Source organism: Rattus norvegicus, chromosome 2 (assembly GCF_021556685.1).
Source record: "Rattus norvegicus strain SHRSP/BbbUtx chromosome 2, alternate assembly SHRSP_T2T, whole genome shotgun sequence".
NCBI classification, from domain to species: Eukaryota; Metazoa; Chordata; class Mammalia; order Rodentia; family Muridae; genus Rattus; species Rattus norvegicus.
The window spans coordinates 171,908,768-171,930,700 of record NC_141535.1 but is presented as its reverse complement, the minus strand read 5'-3'; the positions used below and the strand labels follow the sequence as shown (position 1 = coordinate 171,930,700).

At 41.9% G+C, this 21,933-nt stretch overlaps 1 protein-coding gene across 15 annotated transcripts in view; it reads right to left on the bottom strand.

Moving 5' to 3' along the window:
• The window catches only part of Fbxw7 (F-box and WD repeat domain containing 7), a 161,571-nt gene extending 140,303 nt beyond the window's left edge, over nucleotides 1-21,268 (bottom strand). For 3 of the 15 annotated variants that reach the window (XM_087613422.1, XM_087613421.1, XM_087613433.1), the window contains exon 1: nucleotides 20,081-21,234. The gene's annotated coding sequence lies outside the window, so the exon portion shown is untranslated. 15 annotated transcript variants of the gene reach the window in all.
• Nucleotides 21,269-21,933: the final 665 nt, after the last annotated feature.

The window sequence follows — 21,933 nt, the reverse complement described above, 5'->3', positions numbered from 1 at the left end:
GAGTAGTCGGTGGCTAGCGAGCACCTGCGACCTGAGCAGACCCACCCCACAGAGGCACGAGAACGAAGAACAAGGGGTCTGAAACCAGCTTTGGTTACCCAGGGAACTTGAGGCCAATCTAAGCTACATGCCAAGGAGGGAGGAAGAAGAGAGGGAAGGAAGAAGCAAGGAAGTGACATTAAAACTACCATGTAAAGGATAAAATACACACAGGACCCCGAAGATTTAATATTAAAATAACATTACCTCAATACGTCCTCTTAGCTTAAATGCAGAAGTAATAATATTTGGATATATTATACAAATGGATAGTAAACATACAAAAATACACTAAGATTACCTGTTTCAATACCCCTAATAGAAACTATGCATTCAGGCATATGGCACTGTTCAACACTGTCTTATTGATAGTTGACAGCTTTTACAGGGTCTCACTGAGCTCCTCTGAGCTCCCTTATTCTTCTGCTGCAAGAAACAAGGATTCCTAGAGACCTTCCTGCACTAGACAACACTGCATAATACAAGGAGCAGGGGAAGGGTGACAGTAAGTGACTACAAGGAAAATTGTTCATGTCTCCTAAATTCACACTGTGACATGAATTGTAACGACAAAACTTTGAGATGAGTACATTCTGACTTCTCCAGGAGGGCTGGGTTTTCAGTGAGCAGTGAAAAGATTCAGTACTAGTAGAACTTCGAATGGGAAATTATCTGGTTTGGGCCTTACGAGAGCTTAGAAGAGCTAACAGAGAATAAGATTATGCTGGAACTATCTTGAGAAACTACAAGAATCATTTTACCACATCCCAAAACAATAAAGTAATACCTGGTAAAGAATTATTTTGCCAAGAAAGAATCTGAGGAAAGCACAGGTGAGGAATGGTATGTCTGAGAACTGGAGGGCTGCCTCAGCAGTCAAAAGCACTGGCCACTCTTCCAGAAGTTTACTCTCAGCAGCTACACGGTGGCCCACAACCGCTGTCCAGGGTGTGATGCCCTCTTCTGACACCAATCATGCTTGTGATGTACAGACGTCCACACAAACTAACACCCATAGGCATAAAGTAAGATAAACTAGTATTTAAAAAAACAGGAATAACCTGTCTCCATCTCCCCCCTTTTCTTCTTCATGCTATTTAAAATACCAGGCTATTTAAAAACTAGGCTAGAGAAAGCAGAAATGAGTAAGTGTCAGAAGATTGAAGTTACTTTAGGAGGAACTACCTGACTGGATGAGGAACCATCTTTAAAGAATGATGAAACGTCTTCCATTGTGGCAGTGTTTTCATGATATATACATTTCTCAAATCTCTTCAAATCATACACTTTAAATATATGTGCTTATTTCATATAAAGTATGCCCCAGTAAAGCTGACTGACAGCACACGTGACAGGTGTCATTTGCCACCCAGTGCACATATGCAGATGTTTCTATCACTAACCTTTGACTCAGCTCTATACTTGTGGGAGGGCCATGAGGCTAGAACACAAAACAGGCCTCTGAGGAACTCAGAAGGATCCCTGGCTTGTGGCTAGCAAGAAAACAGGGACATCAGCCCTACAACCATCGTTCTGCCAACCAGTAAGCCTCCAAGACAAGACAGAGCATCAAAAGGAGAGACAACAGACAGATGAACTTCACTCAGCCTGGATGTTCCCTGATGACTGGTCCAGCAGAAGCAGATCCAGATTCCTAAGCAGACTGTCAGGTGCTAAGTTGGTAATCATTGTTTATGCAGCCGTGAGAAGCAGGTGACTTCTCAGATGTGAAAAAATATGGCTTATTTCTCTTTAATGATGTCAATCTTGATCACTAACCCAAGTTCCAATATATCACATTAGCGTAAGTGACAATTCAATAATAAAGGCAACATACTCAAAACTTCACCGTTTGAAAAAGGATGTATCTTGTAAAGCTGTGTTTCCTCCATCAACTGTGTGCACAAACTAGATTGTAAACTTAGTGTGTATCTGTCTGTCTTCCTAAGCAGCTGGGGAAAAGAAGGAGACTGGGGGGGGGGGGAGGAAAAGAGAAATACAAAGAGAAGGGAAAGGAATGAAAGAGAATAGGAGAAAGAGGCAGCCTCGGTTCTCATCCACACCTATGAGGCTCAGTGAGTGGTAAAAAAAAGCTCAGTTTGACATCCAGCATGGTCAATTCAAGAACTTTAGGAAACTCAGTTATTCAAGGGGAAACAAATAAAAATATAAATATACATAAAAACATATATCCATATCTTTCATTTATATATTATATATTAATTATTATGTAATGCAATATATAATATATACATATTTATTTAAGTATATAAAGCCTGAAATCTAATTAATAAGAAAAATAGGGCCAGCAAGATTGTGATTACTTCTAAGCTTAACAACATGAGTTTGTTCCCTGGAAAACACACACACACACACACAAACTTAGAGAATATATAATGAACTGACCCTGAAAAGAGCTAAGACTTCTATATGTGGGCTAGGCTAGGTTCTATTAGAAATACATAAGAAATAAACTGGCAAACAGTGCAGGCATATAGGGTAGCTCTGATGTGTCCCGCACATGATCCTAGGTCAACTCTGAAGTCAAGGTGGAACGGTAAGCACTCGCCATCTTCACATCTAGCTTTCACTAGGAAATAGGAATGTGTGAAAGGTAGATAAACCCTTGATGCTGCAGTGTCTGGCATTAAGCACTCAGCATTGTTTCTATCCATGGACTTCTACAATATCAATATTAACAGCCACTTTAAGAAAGAAACCTGTAGGAACAAATATCCAAGGATGTGAAGAATATAAGACTTTGATTCTCTGTGCCCCAATCACTAGTTTCCATTAGCCAAACTTCCGTACTGTGTGTTGCTATATAGGTCCCACAATATGCATGTGGAGGTCAGAGGTGACTTGGGGGAGTCAGTTCTCTCTTTTCACCATGTCAATTCTAGGGATTAAACAAGATGTCAGACCTGGAGGCAAGTACCAACTGAGAATCTCAGGACCAAATTCAGACTTTCTCCCCCAAATCTTTATTTTATTTTTAATTGTGGGTTAGGGGCATGTACATAAGTGCTGGTACCCCGGCAACTAGTCACTGGAGGTTATAAGCTGGGGGTAGGGGTGCTGAATCTAGATCATCTGAAAGAACAGTACAGACAAGCTCTTATCTGTGGAGTCATCTCTCCAGCCACCCCCATTTTGCTATTTTTTAATCTTTAATAGATCTACTCTTACATGTAACCTCTGATAATTTTTTAGAAAAGTAAACAATTTAAAGTTCTCAAATCAGCAAAGTTTAAATAAATATAACATCATTTACTAAAAAATGGCGGACTGCCCACCTAGCATGCACAGGACCCGGGTTTGAGTTCCACCACTACAATAACTAAATAAAATATTTTAAAAACCAATCTTCAGGCATAGATAGCTCTTGTAAGGTAAAAGAATTAATATATTAAAATGTGAAACTTTTATGTCTCCCAGTAAACAAACAAATATCTTAGGGCAAGCATCAGAAGTGCTTCTTAAATGCATTGTCAATAATATACTGAGTAGGGGCTCATTCTAGACAAAGTATAGGAAAGAAAAAGTGACATGCTTTACCTGACCAAAACAAAATAGCATTAGGGAAATATTCCACAGAACCACACTAAGTTAAATAACACATTCAAGAGATTAACAAGTTAATACTTGTTAATTCTCAAATTTCTGCTATGCTTCACACACATACCCAACCCTAATTTTCAATTCATAAATGCTATTTCAAAGTTTCATCTCCTTCTCTGAGAACACCAGTGCATGCCTGTAATCCTGCAGTGGGGAACTAGAGGCAGAAGGACCAGGAGTTCAAGGTCAGCCCAGACTGCCTGAAACTTTGACCTAATTAGTTAATTAAAATTTTAAAAATTATTAACTGACTATAAAATTGACAAAGTCCCTTCACTCCACTCCCCATTCTGGCAGAGCTAGGTATGGAGCCCCATGCCTTGTAGGCAAGCACACTACCACTGAACTGCACCCACCCCATCCCTGCTTCATGTTTTAAATATGTTTTACCTGAACAAACTTCTGCAAGTGAATCGAAATGTCTTGGAAACCTGGCAAAAGTGACGGTGAAAGCCGAGGTTCATAGAAAACCATTCAAATACAGACTTAAACTTTACAATTGATTTTGAAAATGGACAAATATTTGGGAACTGCTTTCCTTTGAGCCTGTATTCTGCTTCCAACAGAATGAAATCCTCCAAAGTTTTCTCCTGTAGTACAGCTTACCATGTAAAGCACCACACATCGTTTCTGGGAGATCAAATTCCTAGCCTTGTGTTCAATGCTCTCAATGTTTCCTCTAACTACAGCATGAGATAAAGTAAGAAATAAACTGCAAACACTGTGTGTGTGGGAGTCCTTAACACAGACAGTGGCTGACACAGTAAACATTTACTAAATGCTAGTGATGACCATGGTGACAAATATCAAATTATTAATTTACCAGATGATCAAATCTATATGCCTACCCCCAAGATTCACACAATTCTCCCTCCTAGCTAATTACCTATAAATTACTAGGACAAGTCTGATGATAAAATCAATCATCAAAAGAAAAGAGATATAGTGGCAACTTCCTTACTTCCAACTGAGCTTTCGTTTGGCTTCAAGTTTTATTTAGCATTATTATTTAATAACAGCTCTTATGTAATGTAAGGCTAATAGGACAACATTCTTTTTTTCAACAAACATAACACCAGAAGAGGCCTGTGAACAAAAAAAAGAGATCAATCAAAATCATCATTTCAGCCCATTTTAGATCACAGTTTCCTAAACTGTGGGTCATTATCCCATCGGGGATTACACAGCTCAGTGTGGAGGTCATGAAAAATTTGACAATGGTTAAAAGTTTCTGACCAGACAATATCTGAATGAAAAGTAGAAATCAAGTCTCTAGGCAAAAGGCAGATGTCTGTTTTTTTTTTAAAGATAGATTTATTTATTTATTTATTCACTTATTTTATGTGGGTCAGTGTTTTACCTGTATGTATGTTTGTGTGAGAGTGTTGGATCCCCTGGAACTGGAATTACAGATAGTTGTGAACTGCCATGTGGGGTGCTAGGAATTGAACCAGGTCCTCCAGAACAGCAGCCAGTGCTCTAAACCACTGAGCCAGCCCTCCAGCCCCAGAAAGACAGACAAGTTTAAACTGATTGTGTTGTCTCAAAATCTTCCTACAGAATCAAGAGAAGCCAGCATAAGGCAGGCACATTCTCCCCGGAGTACAAAGCTGTCTTCGTACTACATGCTTCCTAGAAATGAGGAGGAAGGAAAGTCACAGGGAAAAGACTATCAAGTTTTCCCTCTCAGGCTGGAGAGACGGCTTAGTGGTGAGGAGTGCTGGCTGCTCTTGCAGAGGTCCCAAGTTCAGGTCCCAATACCCATGCCGGGTAGGTCACAACCACCTATAACTCCATCTCCACAGAACTGGATGCCCTCCTCTGGCCTTCACAGACACTAACACACATGTGGCATTGCATTCACACAGAAACACAAACATAGGAGCAAATAAACATATAAATAGATCATATAAAATTTACTTCTAATTCACTCAATAACAATTTGCAGAATACCTCTAAAGAAGGTACTACTAAGCACCTGAATATACTGATAACAAGACAAAGCTTCCAGTTTAGAGATTATTGAAAAGATTTCCTATGTGTTCCAATGTTGGTTCACAAGCCATATAACTACTACATAGCAAGAATGTTAAGGCATCTGGGGGAGGAGATGCACTAAACAAAGTGAGTAAGACATGACCCTTATCCTCAAAGACAGTTGAGAGAGAGAGACTTCCATCAGATGCTGTAAGCTAAAGACACTGTACTTAAATTAATCAGAGCACATTTCCTAGGATGATTTTTTAAGTATGGTCTAAGAGAAGAAAGACTACTCCAGGCAGAGAACAGCACAGCACAGAGACAAAAACGCATGAAAACACAGTTGGCCCTCTACATCTATGGGCTCCAAATCCACAGATTCAATAGCCCCAGTTTAAGTGAAGATCAAAATCATTGAAGATAGAAATTAAAAGTTAGCCTTTGAGGCCAGCCTGGTCTACAGAGCAAGTTCTGGGGCAGCAAAGGTTTCACAGAGAAGCCCTGTCTCAAAAAACACCAACAAGCAAACAACAATCTAAAACGTGCTTGTTGGACTGGAGGAGATGGCTCAATCAATAAACAGTCTGTTATGCAAGCATGAAGACAGTTCAGATCCCTAGGATAAACGTTAAAAAAAAAAAAAAAAAAAAAAAAGAAGTCATTAAGCCGACAACAGCAGGAAGCCAGAGACAAGTGGATCTCTAGAGCATACTGGCGGCCAGTCTATCCCTATTGATGAGTTCCAGATTCAATGACAGACTTGTCTCAAAAAATAAGAAAAACGTGTAAGACAAAGCAGATCTCAACCTCCCGCCTCTACCCACACATATGCCAGAGTAGACACACACAAAGAAAAATTGCTCTATGTAACTGATACACACATTGTTCTTGTCCTAAACATAGGGTTTAAAATTGTTTACATCTATCGCCTTCACACAGTATTAGCTAGAAGTAACCTAGAGACAAGGTATGCAGGATGATGCACTTGGCTATAAGCAGTGCTGCAGCTTCTGGTAGCCTTGGGAGATTCCAGAACCAATACTAAGATAGCTATATACACACACATATAAGCACACACATACAGACACGCAAAAATGTAAAGCATGCATATGTTTATAGACCTCAAGATACAGCCAGTCTTTTGCATACAAATGATAAAATTCATGTGATGACAAAAACTGAAATTTATGTCACACAAGCAATAAGTATCACATGAGAGAAAGGTCTGCTCCTCCCAACTCAGCTTTAAGCTTTAGGGCTTAAAGTGTCCCAGGAATGAGAGGACAGTACAAGGAAGTTTGCACGTAGATAGGATCTGCACTAGAAAGGCTACCAGCCCAGAGTCCCCTGAGGTGAAAATGCACAGAAAAGGACAGCAGCAAAGAAAGGAAAGCTCCCCGGGGAATAGAGAGACCAACTTTAAACAATGAGGAAAATAACAGAGAACACAGATAGGAAGTCCTTTGCTTGTCAAGTAATAAAGTAAGACAAGGAGAGAGAAAGAACACACAGGGCAAGTTCCCACCAGGTCATTTCCGTCACCTAGATATGTGCTTTCCCTTTCAATACGTCACTTTAAACACACATTCTGGCGCTCCTCTCTCCCAAGCCTCAAGTCTCAACAGACTTTTACATGCGTAGATTACCAAATAAAAAATTAGTAAAACCTGCCAGAAATGTGGAAAACTATTTCACAGTTTCAGCATATACTTTTAAACTGCCCTTTCACCTTAAAAAATTGACTTCCCTCTAAATCTTTCTTAGAATGAATATTAAATAAGTTCTAACCATGCTTATGTTTATCAACAATCAATTCTTAAACAGAATCTAACTGATAAAATATATAAAGAACTGATCCAAATGAAAGAGTAGAGACTTAATTACAAAGCAGGCTTCCCGATACTGGCATTAATGGTATTTTAGACCAGATAATCTTTTGAATACTGTACTATATATCATTTATAGCAGTTTATATATTCATTAGATCCCAGCAGTTGGTGACTTAGTTCTTTCTTCTCTTTCTCCCACTCCTCCCCCACATCTCCCCCTCTGCTCCTCCTCCTTTCTTCTCTCTCCACATAGCTGAGACCATCGGAAACACCTCCACTGTTAGAGATTAGTTACTACATCCAGATACAGTGTTATGATCTCATTTTTCCTAAAAGCATCTGCGAGGTAGGTGTTATTTTCCCACCATATGGATACACTGCAGAGAGCTGAAGGAGCTTGCTAAAGCTCCTCCAACCAGTGTGAGCACCCACGTGAGGGGCGCCTTGAGTTCCTGCTTTATAACCATTGTTACGTCATCACATTTCTCATGTGATTTTTGAAAAGTATCATTAAAAAAGAAAGAAAGAAAGAAACCTAAAACTGTACCCATTAAGAAAATGGAAGTGAAACTGGAAGCTCTCCCAATCCAGACAGACACAAGCATACACAAGCGTTCTTGAGCACTAAGGCCACAGCTGCAGCAACCAGAATGGGCAAGGAAGGCGGAGCCACTGTTTGTGAAGGTCCTTCTACATACCTCTCAACACCCCTTGGAACAAGTATGGTCCTTTTTCGTAAGTAAGAAAGCTCAACTTGGAATGGAAACAAGGTCTGTAACCTTAAAAGATTCACAATTTAATTGAAGATAAAAGAAAAAAAGGATTTTTAAAATGAGACTGGCAAACTAACTATCCTAGTTAAAGAAAATGAAAAGGGTTAGGAAACACAGAATGGGAAAATGCTGCATAAACATGGAATACATGTAAAAAGAGGTTTTCTGTGAACTGTCTCTTGAGAATGACAGAGATGCAAGGCCAAAGGTGGTACGCTGGGGAAATGCAAAGCCACACTAAAACAGAGTCTGGAGGATTAAAAGACTAACTTTGAACTAGCCAAGCTAAGCAGTAAGTCAAAGCAATGATGGAAACTCTGAGGCTACCTTCAAAGGAAGACAGACAGCTAGGGACAAAGAGACCAGCACGGTGCTCCCAAACTAAAGTGGGGGGGGGGGGGGCAGGATGACACAACACGACACTGGGACTGATACGGGACACCCATTAATGGCCGTTTCCAACACACGAAATCCACCGGCCCAATTTATTAATTTCTGTTTTGCTTATTGTGTGTGTCCTGACCCTCCAACCAGAGATAAGTTTCAAGCAAGCAGGCATTTTTATGCTTTGTTCACTTAGATCAATGCCTGGCACAGTAGGTATTCAGTAAATATCTTCTGCTGAATAAAGACAGTATTCAAAATAGGAACATATTCAAAAGAAAGATCACAAATGACATCAGTTTTTGAAAACAGAGCAACTTCACAAACACAGCAGTAACTTAATACTGCACTATGTCTGACTACAGCGCCTAGCACTGAGTGAGCACTGAGCCAGACACTGTGCTCAAGGCTTGCACGCATAATGCCACAGTCTTCCCGATACCCTATGAGAGCTGTAGGAACTATCATTATCATTGGAGAGGAAACACACTGAACTTGGACCATCACCTCAAAGCTTGTCTCTTAATTCTCCACATAGAATTATTAGCACCCATCTTACAGAAATCAGAAATGTAGGGTAATCAGTCCCTTTGTCCAAACCTTCTCCTATCAGGAATAGTGGATATTTTGCCACCCTGGGACACACAGATTACGCAAAATAGATCAGAAATTCAATGGTTTAAAGAATCCAGATGTTGAAAGGCCCTGAACAAAAATCAATCTTCTAATCAACATTTCAAAGTGTAGCAGATAACAACCCGTAACACCCCAGGTCCACAACCCAAAGAAATAACAGGGTGTGACCTCTGACTAAGACTGACCTCAAAACTTCCGGAGACAGGCTCCCCCACTCTACTTTTCAGCCCTCCCTCTTCTGTCCTGCTGTCTGTCCCTCCCCTGTACCGTCTACCTGATGACTTTCATAACAAATTTAAATGTTTCCTGCTCCAAATTTCTCAATCCAATAAATTAAAATCGTACCTTTGTTAAGTGAACACAATGCCACCTGTGTATGACCCATAGAGAAGCCTGCAGTCCCTGCACCAAACCACGGCCAAGTGCTACTGACCACACATAAGGAGACAGATGACTGAGTTCTTATAAAAACAAGGATGCGTTCACCCCTAAAGTCTAAGAACCTTCTTGAAAATAACTGAAGTGGAAAGAAAGCTAAAGACAACCTAACTATAATTGCTTCCAACAAGAAAAAGTTTAAAAATTGAATTTTTTAAAAATTAGATCTTCATCAAATTGACACTCTAACAAGAGATCCACCTGCAAATAAACAACCTGATTTTGCATTTAAATCACAATGTAAAGGAAAGTTGCCTACAAGGAGAAAATAAAGCATAAACATCACTGCTAAGAAATATTTCCACCTTTTATCCCGCCTATGAGCTTTTGTAAACTTAACTGTATAATTCTGCCAAGTAAAACTTAAGTAAAAGCAGAATCAAATGGCACTCAAACTAGAAAAATCTTCCAAATACAAAACAAAAAATTCAACAGAATCAGAAAGAAGGTTGGACGTTAAAAGCAGACACTGCTCTTGCAGAAGATCCCAGTTTGGGTCCCAGCATCCACAAAGGGTGGTTCACAATCCCCAGTAACTCTAGCTCCAAAGGATCTGACGCCTCTGGCCTCTCCAGGCACCTGCACATAAGTGCACATACCTATGCACAGACATATAGACGTATATCCAGAATTAAAAATAACATAAGTCCTCTTTTAAAACCATTAAGAAGCATTTATTCCTTGTATATGCTGATAAAACCGACTATTCTAGACTTAAAGAAAAAGCTATCTTGTATTTAAGGCACATTACTTACACACACACACACACACACACACACACACAGTCATTTTATGAAAATAAAATTAGGTATGAACTAACAATGTGTTCACCAAATCAAGGCATTCAATCTCCATCTGAAAGGTGACCGACACAGATAAACCCTTTTTTGGCTACATTAGTTTCCAAAGTGTTTTATTTCCAGGGTTTATTCCAGGCAGTAATGGCAGTAAAGTTATCTGTAAGAACTGGTAACTGAATTACATTCCAGGATTTTTCGATGGACATCTTAAATCATCATCACTATCAGAAGAAAACAAAACACTAATTGTTTAAGAATAAAGAGGAAACCTTTCTGTTCCATGCACTACTGAGGTCTTCAGCAGTTAATTACAAGTCCAGTGATATTTGAATAAATTTTTGTCTGTAAATAGTGGTCATTTCTTTAGTTTTTAGGACTTTTTAATAAAATGTTAATGAAACATATTCATTTTTGATGCTTATGAAACAGGACTACAAACTCAAGTGCTCATTTAAATGTTGGGTAGAATCAGTCAGGTGAAAGGTGGCACACACCTGTAATCCTGGCAAGGCAGAGGCAGATAGATCTCTGTGAGCTTGAGGCCAGCCTGGTCTACAGAACTAGTTCTAGGTCACCCAAGACTACAAGAGAAACCCTGTCTCGGGAGTGGTGGTAAGGGCAAATTGTAGTTAGAGGTCTGAATAGGAATGGCCCCCACAGACTCATGCATTTAACTGTCTGGCCCACAGTAATGAGTGCCACTATTAGGATGTGTGGCTTTGTTGGATTAGGTGTGGCCTTGTTGGAAGTGTGTCACTATGAGGGCAGGCTTAAAGGTCTCAAACGCTAAATCTAAGCCTAGTGGGGGATTCATTTCTGCTGTCTATAGATCTGGATGTAGAATTCTCAGCTCCTTTTCCAGCACCAACCATGTCTGCCTGTACGCCACCATATTTCCCACCATGAGAATAATGCACTAATTCCCTAAAACTGTAAGTCAGCCCCATTTAAATGTTTTCCTTTATAAGAGTTGCCATTGTCTTACTGTCTCTTCACAGCAGTGGAAACCCTAAGATAATGAACAACAATGCCAAGCAACCAGAGCTTCCAGGGACTAAGCCACTACCCAAAGACTATACATGGACTGACCCTGGACTCTGACCTCATAGGTAGCAATGAATATCCTAGTAAGAGCACCAGTGGAAGGGGAAGCCCTGGGTCCTGCTAAGACTGAACCCCCAGTGAACACAATTGTTGGCGGGAGGGCGGTAATGGGGGGGAGGATGGGGAGGGGAACGCCCCTATAAAAGGGGAGAGGGAGGGGTTAGGGGGATGTTGGCCTGGAAACTGGGAAAGGGAATAACAATCGAAATGTAAATAAGAAATACCCAAGTTAATAAAGATGAAGAAAAAAAAAAAGAAGCCCTAAGATAGAAATGTTGAGCAAAATAATGCCTTACTCTGGCCTATTTATATTACACATTAAAAGTGTCTAACTTAACAATTTAATGTTGGCGAATCATATATATGAGCTTCGCCCAGCAAGCCTTGTATAGAGCATGCTTTCCCCAGTGAGTGGTTGCTAAGGAAGTAGTTTGTCCAAGGCCATGAAGCTAAGAAATTTATTCCCAATTTTCCTGAGTATTCTGCCCCAAAAGTGTGATTGTATTTTCCTAGGTAAATGAGAGATGAGCTAGCAACTTGTTGCTGGTTCCAGGAATACAACTACTGGTTATCAGTTAGTTATAAATTACTCAATACTTTTGGTGAAACAAATTCTCAGACCTAGAATACCATGCCAAGTTTTATCTCTTCTCAGACTCTTAAAAAGAAACAGACATCCTAAAAAAAAAAAAAAAAAAAAAAATCAACCAATTGTAATCACACTGACTGGTGTTACCAGTATTAGCCAGTAGACTTTGGTGGCATAGGCCTGTATTCCCAGCACTGATAGCACTTGGGAAGCTGAGACAAAGGGCTCTCAAGTTTGAGGCCTATACGGGTGACATAGTGAGCCCCAGGCTAGCCCGGGCTGAGAAAGCCCAAGGTAAACACAATGTGTTCATAGTGACTTCTCAAAGGGAAGGTAAAGTGTAAGTGTGTTAGCCTGATTTCACACTAGCTTTTAGGATTTACAAACATCAGAAAAGTCATACAGAACAGAAACAAAGTATCATATTATACCAGTACACAGATACACAAACAGGGAGGGGAAAAGACTTCTCCCAGATTTCTGGTAGTATTCTTCAGGTGGAAGCACAGGGCAGAGGCCACTGACTGACGCACAACTCTGCTTTATGAGAAGGAACAAATGACAGCTGACCTCTAGTGCATTCCCACCCACATGCAGGGAAGACACACAACACAAACACTGCTTCTCATCTTCCCTTTTGAAGCTCACTCTATTAGAGAAATCGAGTGTACTTAAAAAATATAAAGGAACATTTTATATAAAACTTTTCTTTTAAATTAATCATTCTACTGTCCCAAGGCTCAGTGAGAATTGCAAATGTTTCTCAAGGATTTCACAATCTCAAAGTGTCTTAGGAATAATTTTAACTATATTTATATGTAAACATGCAATTACGAGAATATGTATAGAAACACACTCCATTTGTACATATAAAAGGTATTACAGAAACTATTAGTGAGGTAACATCAGAAAACAACAAAGAAAAAAATCTAATTGTATATTTTCAGGCCTACCAGAGAATGATTTTATACTAAACAAGAAAATTCTCAAAATAGACAGATATAATGGCAAGAGTTCACTGTTTGAAAACAAATGTGCTCATCTATTTTCAATGGGAATGAACACACACCAAAAAGCTCACCATTCCTGGCCTACTAAGTGCTGGCAAAGTACCATTTCTATTTGAAATCTCTGCAGACCTGAAAATGCCAGTGTCATTTAACTTTTATTACCCATCCTTTGATAAAAGTATTTTTAAAAGCAAGATGTTTAAAGTAAGATTTTTAAAAGATCAAAATGAATCCAGGCATAGACCTATAATCTCAACACTCTGGAACTGAGGCAGCAGTATCTCAAAATGAGAAGTAGCCTGGGCTAGAGACTGTCTCAGAGAACTGCGCAGGCACAAGCTAAGGAGCCCACACCACACCCCCAAAAAGACAAGTATAGTGACGCTCTCAAAGACACTAAAATTGTCAGACTTTATCATCTTTTATTCAAAGAGCAAAACAGAAGCCAAAGTATCTACTATACATACAGAATAAACATTTGACCCTTACCTGTGAGTTCATGTCTACAGACTCAACCAACTACAAATTGAAAATATCCAGGAAAAAACAGCAGAATAGCCTGGTAGATTGTTGTTGTTGCTGTCTCCTACACAAACAGCATAACACTGACAATGTGCTGCTTTATTTTAGTACTTATTACAAGTAATCTAGAGGTGAATTTTAAAGTATACAGAAAGATATATGTAGACACACATGTATATATGTGTAATATATATGTATATATGTGTGTGTATATATACATATATAAAGCATGTTATATGCAAACATTTCTATTACATTATTTATGGCAGGGCAGTGGCACACACTACGATGCATATGTACAGGCCAGAAGACAACTTTCAAGAGTGAGTTATCTCCTTCCCTCATGTCCATGGGAGGGATCGCTGAAGGATCAAAGTCAGTTCATCTGACATGTGACAAGCTGTCTCGCTGAGCCCTTTAAATATTTCTTTATTTTATGTAAGAAACTTAATGTCCTCAGATTTTGGTATCTGTGGGGGTCCTATACAGAGGGTCACTATAGTAAATACAGCTCTGAAACTAACTAAAAAGGGATCACTATTTACTGTATTATACAAAAAATAGGAGCACCATGAAACAAAGCTTGTAAAACCAGGTTATATATACTAGCTTCTAAAACAGGGTTTTGTTAACACATGAAACAAAAGTTTTAACATTAAGCGCAACATTAAACATTGCACTAAGTGAAAGCTAGTTCTTTCTAGGTAATACATTTGCATATATTTAATCTTAAAGATAGCAATGTTGTTTAAAGTATACATTCAAATGGTTTAGATAATTTAAGGTTTAACAACAAAATGAAAATAATTCTGTCCTAAATTCTTCACATTGACTTAGTATAAGATTATGACTTTAAGAGGTAGAAGCATTATACCTTAACATTCCTAGATCTGACTTAACATCTTTGTCTGTTTTAAAACAATTTAAATGCTTTTACTTTCACATTAAAAGCAAATGTTTTATAATTTGTTTTCAGAACCTTTCAAAAGTAAGCTTAAACCACTGGGGGATGCAGCTCAGTGGGAGAATGCTCGATTAGCATGCGTTGTGCTTCTGGGTTCCTATCTCCAGTAGCAGTAGAAAGTTAACTTCTTCCTTAACAGATTCTTTTAGCTATAATACAAAACAAGTATATTCATCCCTACATACCAATGTGATGGTTTGAATGAGAATGACCCCCATTGGCTCATACATTTGAATGGTCTCCAGTTGGTGAACTGCTTTGAAAAGGCAAGGAGGTGTGTCACTGGAGTGGGCTTTGAGTTTCAAAAGCCCACACCAGGCCCCATCTCTTGTGCTTGTGATGTGAGCTCTCAGCTACCTCAGTGTCATGCCTGCCTGCTGCCTTGCTCACCCACCATGATGATCATGGACTCACCCTCTGAAACTGTAAGCAAAATTATGAGCTTTTTTTTAGTAAGTTGCCTTGACCACAGATTTGTCCCAGAAATAGAAAAGTAACAAAGACATCAACTATGGCATCTTTTGGTAAGATGAAGGTCTCTACTTTGCAGATCCATTTAGAGAGCCCTAGCTCTCTGCTTCTTGGTCCATAATTCTCATCACTATAAAGGCAAATCATCATCACAGTGGCAGTCCAGAGGAGCACATCTCATCTGGAAAACAGAATCCACCTGAGATGGCCAGTCTGGCTTTGTAGTGTAGTGTAGGTCACACTAGTAGATGCTGGTAGATTTAGATGTCATCTGACAAGGAGGTATAAACCTCCACCTACAGGCCAAATCCTATCTACTTCTTGTTTTTAATGCATGAGATCCCACTGGAACAGTTCTAGCACACTTCCATATTATCTACAGCTGCTTTCACATGGCAGAAACAGCTGAAGTTGTGACAGGGTATGTGGACCCACATAGAAAGGTTGCCACTCTATCCTTCATGTCGTCCCACAAGACTTTTCCAAGACTCATCTTCAAAGTACATCTAAACAAAGTGCTGCTCCTCACACGGACTCTAGGGTCCTCTGATACTAAGACACACAGCAATACAAAACGTCAGGCCTCTCATATCAACAGCACAACCGCCAAAGCAAAGAATATAGATGTTGACATTCTCCATCAGAGTGCCACATATTAGTAAACCATGTTAATCCTAAAAGGTTAAATACACTTAAGAATGTCTTCACCCATACAAGAAATGAGGAAAGTAGCAAAAAGACCCCTATTTAGCAGATATTCCAATCCCTATCTACTCACCCTAAAATAATTGTAGACCCACATCCTTGTTTAAAAATATCTATTCCAAGAGATTTCTGCCAACTGGATACTCTCTCAAGAAGCCAAAAACGCTTTGGAAAGCACTGAATTCAAACAAAGGAACAGAATGATTATGTATTTTTGTTCACAATCTTTTATTCTTACCAAACCCAATACCAAAAGCTAACCATAAAGATGCCTGAATAGTCTGTTTTGTTCATTTTGTTGTTGTTGTCATTGCTGTTTTGTTTGTTATTTTTTAAGACTTTAGCTGTGTAGCCTTGGCTGTCCTGGAACTCACTCTGTAGATTAGGCTGGCCTTGAACTCAGCCACCTTGCCTCAGCCTCCTGAGTGCTGGGATTAAAAGGATGTGCCATCATTATCTAGCTCGGGAGTTTTTGTTTGTTTTGTTTAAATATTCCTAAATACTAAATTGTTTTTAATTTTAAGTTTATAGCAAAAAAAGCATCCCTAACACTTCTGTGCCAACACAGGGATGCCCCCCCCCATTGTAGGAACACAAAGATGCACATCTCTGAAGTAAGAGAAACAGCCTTCCCTTTCATCAATTTTTAGCCCCACTTCATTAGTATAATGAAGACTAAGATTATTATAATGCAAGGAAATTGTAAAAAACAATATAAGTTCCCTAACAAGGTCTTGTGTTTTCTGAATTTATCTGTCTCGGGATCTAAATGTGCTACTGAAAACCTGTAACAACTTCTAAACCAGAGCTCCACGCCCTGGGAGCTACTGAGTGGCCTCTCTGTTAAGAGGCTGCTCCTCTTTTCAACTGCCATTCCCACTCACTCCCCAAGCACATCTTCTGGGAAGTCTCTCCCCTTTTGACTGACACCAGTGCTTACACCGACATAACTCTGCTCCAGTCCCCAGCATTTAAAACTCATTTTCAGCTCTTAACTTCGTATCAGGAATCTCAGAAACCTAAAAGCTTAAAAATGACTCCCATCCACCTGCACTGTCAGCATATTACCCAAACTACTTGGCAGTCTTGAAAGCTACGTGGGGTGGGTCCTGAGGATGTAGCTCGGTTGGTAAAGTACCTGCCTAGCATGCACAAAGCCCGAGGTTCTATCCCCAGCACTACAAAACAAGAAATGGCGGGCAGCACACACCAGTCCATTTAGCATTCAGGAAGTCCAGACAGGGCGATTACAAGTAAAAAGTACACAGCAAGTTCAAGGTCAGCCTGGCACAAGAGAAAGAGTCAAAAGAGGAGAAAGAAAGGGAAAAAAGAGTTTTAAAGAGAGAGAAGAAACAATGAGCTAACACGGGAACTATATGGATACCCAGCTCTTAACCCAAAATTCAACATCCAAAGCAGTCTGCTACCTTGTTTCTGATTTGCTCATGAGCAACTACTAGCACCATGCTAAAAAGCATTCAAATTGCCTTTTTCATGTCTCCTGTGCTGCCCCCTAGATGACCATAGTGTAAAAATGTTAATCTCCTAATGAAACAAAATCCTAAAGCCAGTATAATGTCTGTCCTAAAATATGATTTCTCACAATCGAAACTACCTTCTTTGGAACAGTTTTCAAATTCTTTTAAACAGCACAAACTGGCCTTAACCCTAGTCAAGAACCTCCCCACTCAGTAGGTATTCCTTTCAAACTAGCTTCCCAATTAGATCTCCCCTTTTACATACTCTGACTCTAAGTCTTTAGTTTTGTTTGTGTACACTCTTTTCTTCCTAAAAGAGCCTTTCCACGATTTGGCTCAGACACTCCAATTATTCCTGGGTCATCCAAAATCAGTATTTCCCTAATAAAAATGTGCAATGGCATTCCCTGACATATAGTAATCTTAAGAGTAATAATGGCGACACATGTCCCCCTTTCTGACATTTTTAAGAAATGTATTTATTTTTACTACTACTGCCACACTACTACTACTACTACTACTACTACTACTACTACTACTACTACTACTACTACTACATGTTCATGCACACAGCACAGGTCAGAGGACAACTCTGTACAGTTAAGTTTTCTCCTTCCACCGCTGGACTACATGTCCTTAGACTTATGCAGCAAGCAGCTTTACCCACGGAGCTATCACACCAGCCCAATCTTTCCTAAAGTTTTGTACAATTTATATTGATTGCCTCTGGTATTGGTAAGAAAAGGCACCCTCAAAGACTGAAAGTAGCAAATGTTTTCTTATTACTTATTTCTTATTACAGTAAAGTATTTCCACAATTTAAAACCAGTTTACACACAAAGCAGGTCCTCCAGTTGGTAAGCAACTTTGACCAGATGCAATACAAACTCAAAGTACCACTTCTTGGTTTATTCTCTCCTTCTTTCCAAGAAGCAAACTATGCAAGTCTAAGTTTCTCAAGTATCATCTTTTTCAAAGCTGGAATACATGACTTTCTCAGGGTAACAAAGTAAGGTTAGCAAATCAAAAAATGTGTTTTATTCTAAATCTAAAGAAATTTACCATTCAATATTTTCATGCCACTTAAGTAGAATGTAAGGTGTCTTGTAAAAGCATAAGAAGAACAAAGTATCTAACAAAACATAAAGAGCTAGAAGACCCAGAAAGAGGGGAAAGATAGCCAAAGAAATGGGGTTTGGGGGGCCACAAAAGTTTCAACATGGCTGGCAGTCAGGACACACACCTTTTAATTCCAGCCAGCACTTAGAAGGCAGAAGCAGGTACATCTCTGTGAATACTAGGCCAGCCTGGTCTACAGAGATAATTCCAGGACAGTCAAGGTAACATAGTAAAACTGTCTTTTAAAAAAAGTTGGAACAAAGGGCCACAGTTAGGTTCATTGATTATTAAAGACCATGGTGGAATATGGGCCTCTGGTTATGTGCAAAAATTAATTTTGTTTTAGATCAAGATAATATATCTGTGTCAGAGGATAGGATGACAATACTGTGACCACTGAATATATTTATTCAACTCCCACTGAAATAAACAACCTGAAACCTGTAAACTAAAAAAAAAAAAAAAAAAAAAAAGTTGGAACAGATGATAGGAGAAATCAAACAAAGTCTATAAGAAATGTAAGATTAGCTCACAGTGTTTTAGCATTCCTCAAAGAAACTGTATCCTGAAAGATTGAGAAGGCAGGACAAAGAGAAGTAAATTGTTACATAGTGCAGAATAATAAACTTGAAGGTTCCTTACTTTAAGAAGAGGAGGGGAGAACATTGTGAAGTGTGAGAAACTTTCAAAGAAATTTAATCAAGATCCTAAATGGAGAGATTAGAATGGGTGGATAGATAAATGGATACTCCCAGGTTTCCATTCATTTCTACGGAGGATCTCTATTCTGCCCAAATTTAGTTGTCTGGGTGGACCGGCGTTCTCAGTCTTACACTGCCTATGTTCCTTGTTACACAAAATCCCACAGTACTTGCCTTAAGATGTTTAGTTTAACCTTACATAGTTGAAACATTACTTTTCTGTACCTCTAATTTAGCACTCAGTGTGCTAAGTGCTTTCTTAAAAGAGTACAAGTTTCTATGTTGACAAGTAGAGCCAAATAAGAAAAGCAGCATGCATGTCCTTTCAGTCCCTAGTAGAAATGTGTTATCACTTAAAATAGATGACGAGAGAGAGAGAGAGAGAGAGAGAGAGAGAGAGAGAGAGAGAGAGAGAGAAGTTGCAAGTGCTCTCCCTGAAATAAGTTTCAGCGAGTTGTGCATCCTAGGAACTCGGATTCTCCTGACCCAAATGAAACATGCAAACAAGGACTCTACACATTGGAGTCTGTGGACTTATGAAATAAAGCGCTGGGGGCACCAAACCCCTCTTTGCACTAAAATCAAAATTGGTCTTCCTGACCAGGGCAACTTCAAAAACAATAGTTAGGAAAGGAAAAAAAAATAAAATAAAATAAGAGTTGATTCAAGTGATTCCCACGTGGGAATCCATGGGAGTTTCCCTGAAACAAAAACCACTGCCAGAATCAGGTTGCCAGAAAAAGGTAGAGGACAGAGCTGTCCACACAGCTCCTCTAAGAAAAACGCCCGAGTACTTGCATTACTCCTGCAAACTGACGCTTTCTCCCGAAATTAGAAAGGAAAGGTCTCCACTGCCAACCCTCCCGAGAAACAGCCCAACTCCACCATCAAAGCACCCACCCGCTCCCACTTGTCACCTTATAATGTCCCCCCTCCTTCGGGTCCACTCACGCTTCAGAGACGAGCGGTGGCGCTGACAATGTGGCTGGCTCCCTTCCTCCTTCGGGCTGAGGCGGGCAGCTGCGGAAGGCTAGGCGCGGAACTAAGAAGCGGTGCTAGCGTCGCTCCACGGAGCAGCTACCCGGGTCTCTTCCGCGCTGCCGGGATAGAAGCTGAGGCGGCGGCGGCGGCAGCGGCAGCAGCCCCGCTCACCGCTTTTTCTCTTCCTGGGTCTCTGCAGGCTGTGGCTTCAGCCCGTCCTGGGCCACTTGTCCCGGGACAGTCACAATCAGAAAGCTCGAAGATTTTGTTTGGGTAAAGTTTCCTCTGGGCGGAGGCTGCAGCCGGCCCCCCGAGTCCCCCCCGGCCCCGCCGCCCTGGGGGGCTGGGGCGGGGAGGGGGCGCCGAGAACTCCTGGAGTCCCGCCGAGGAGCCGGGGTGCGGCGGCGGGCCCAAGGAGAAGCCCCCCAGAGGGGGTGAAGGGGAGGGGAGGGGAAGGAGAGGACAGCGGCGCCCGGGCCGCTCACCACGCCGCCGCGGCCGTTTCACATCGGGGTCCCCGCCCCCCCGGCCCGGAGGTGGCTCCTGGGCTGGGGGCCCCGGTTCATACACTCCGCTATGGGATGCTACGGCCCGGGTCGGCCGGTCTGGACGGCGGCAAGGCTGGGGACCCGGCGGGCTCGGATCGGCGCCGCCCCCGCTCCCGGCTCCCGCATGTGTCGCGGCGGCCGGGACCCCCTCCCTACACCTCGGGGGGTCCTTCGCCCCACACTCCGGGGCGAGGCAGAAAGCCCAGCCCCTCGCGGGCGTCCTCTCCCGGCTGAGCAGCTACGAGTCCCGACCGGCGGCAGCCGCCTCCCTGCCCCCCGGCCGCGGGCTCCGGCTCCGGCTCTGGCTCCGGCTCTGGCTGGGGCTCCCGCTTCGGCGTGTGCAGCAGCCGCTGCCGGCCGGGAAGGTAAGGGGGGGAGCAGACGGCGGCCACGGCTCCCGATGGCCCGGGCTGCGGCGAAGGTCTCGGCGGCGGCCAGTGCACGGGTGCCGGGTCTCTCGGATGCTCGCTCGCTCACTCACTCGCTCTCACCGGCGGCGGCGGCAGCGCCCGAAGCTCAGCTCGCTGTCTCTCTCGCTCTGTGCGGGGCTCTCGCCTCACTCCAGAGAGGGGCGGGAGGAGAGCGGCGCCCAGCGATGACGTAAGTCGCCTAGCAACCGCTCTCCTCTCCCTCCCTTCCCCTTCCACTCTGCGCCTTCCTTTGCTGGCCTTTTCTCCCCATCTCCAGCCACCCCGCCCTGGGAGGCTGTGGCGCGTTCTGATGACGCACAAAGGGAAGAGGAAGTCGAGATCTGGGAGCGGGTGGGTGCGCCTCGGGCCGCGGGACTGCTGCTGCTACCGCCGCCGCTGCCTCCGCCGCCGCCTCTACGGCCGCGTCAGAACTGAAGAGAGGAAGGGGAGGAGCCCAGGCGAGCCTAAGCTACCGCCTAATCTTACCCCTGACCCTAGGGCGCGGAGAGAGAGCTCCGTAGCCGTTCCCTCCGGGGCAGGTGCGAACTGCTCCTCTGGGAGTGAGGAGGAGGCCAGGGACCGGGCTAGGGCGCGCACCACCCGAAGGTGAGGCATTTGGTCCGGAGCAGATCTTCAAACAGAGAGACGGGTGGAAAAGTTAACCTACAGCCCAGAGCTTGCACCTGCTCCCCGGAGCGAGCCACCCCACCCTTCCCGTGGCGTGGGGTGAAACCTGGCGCTGCATTCTGTGTAGTGAGTGAGTGAGTGAGTGAGTGAGTGTGTGTGTGTGTGTGTGTGTGTGTGTGTATAAGTGTATACAAGCCTGCCTCT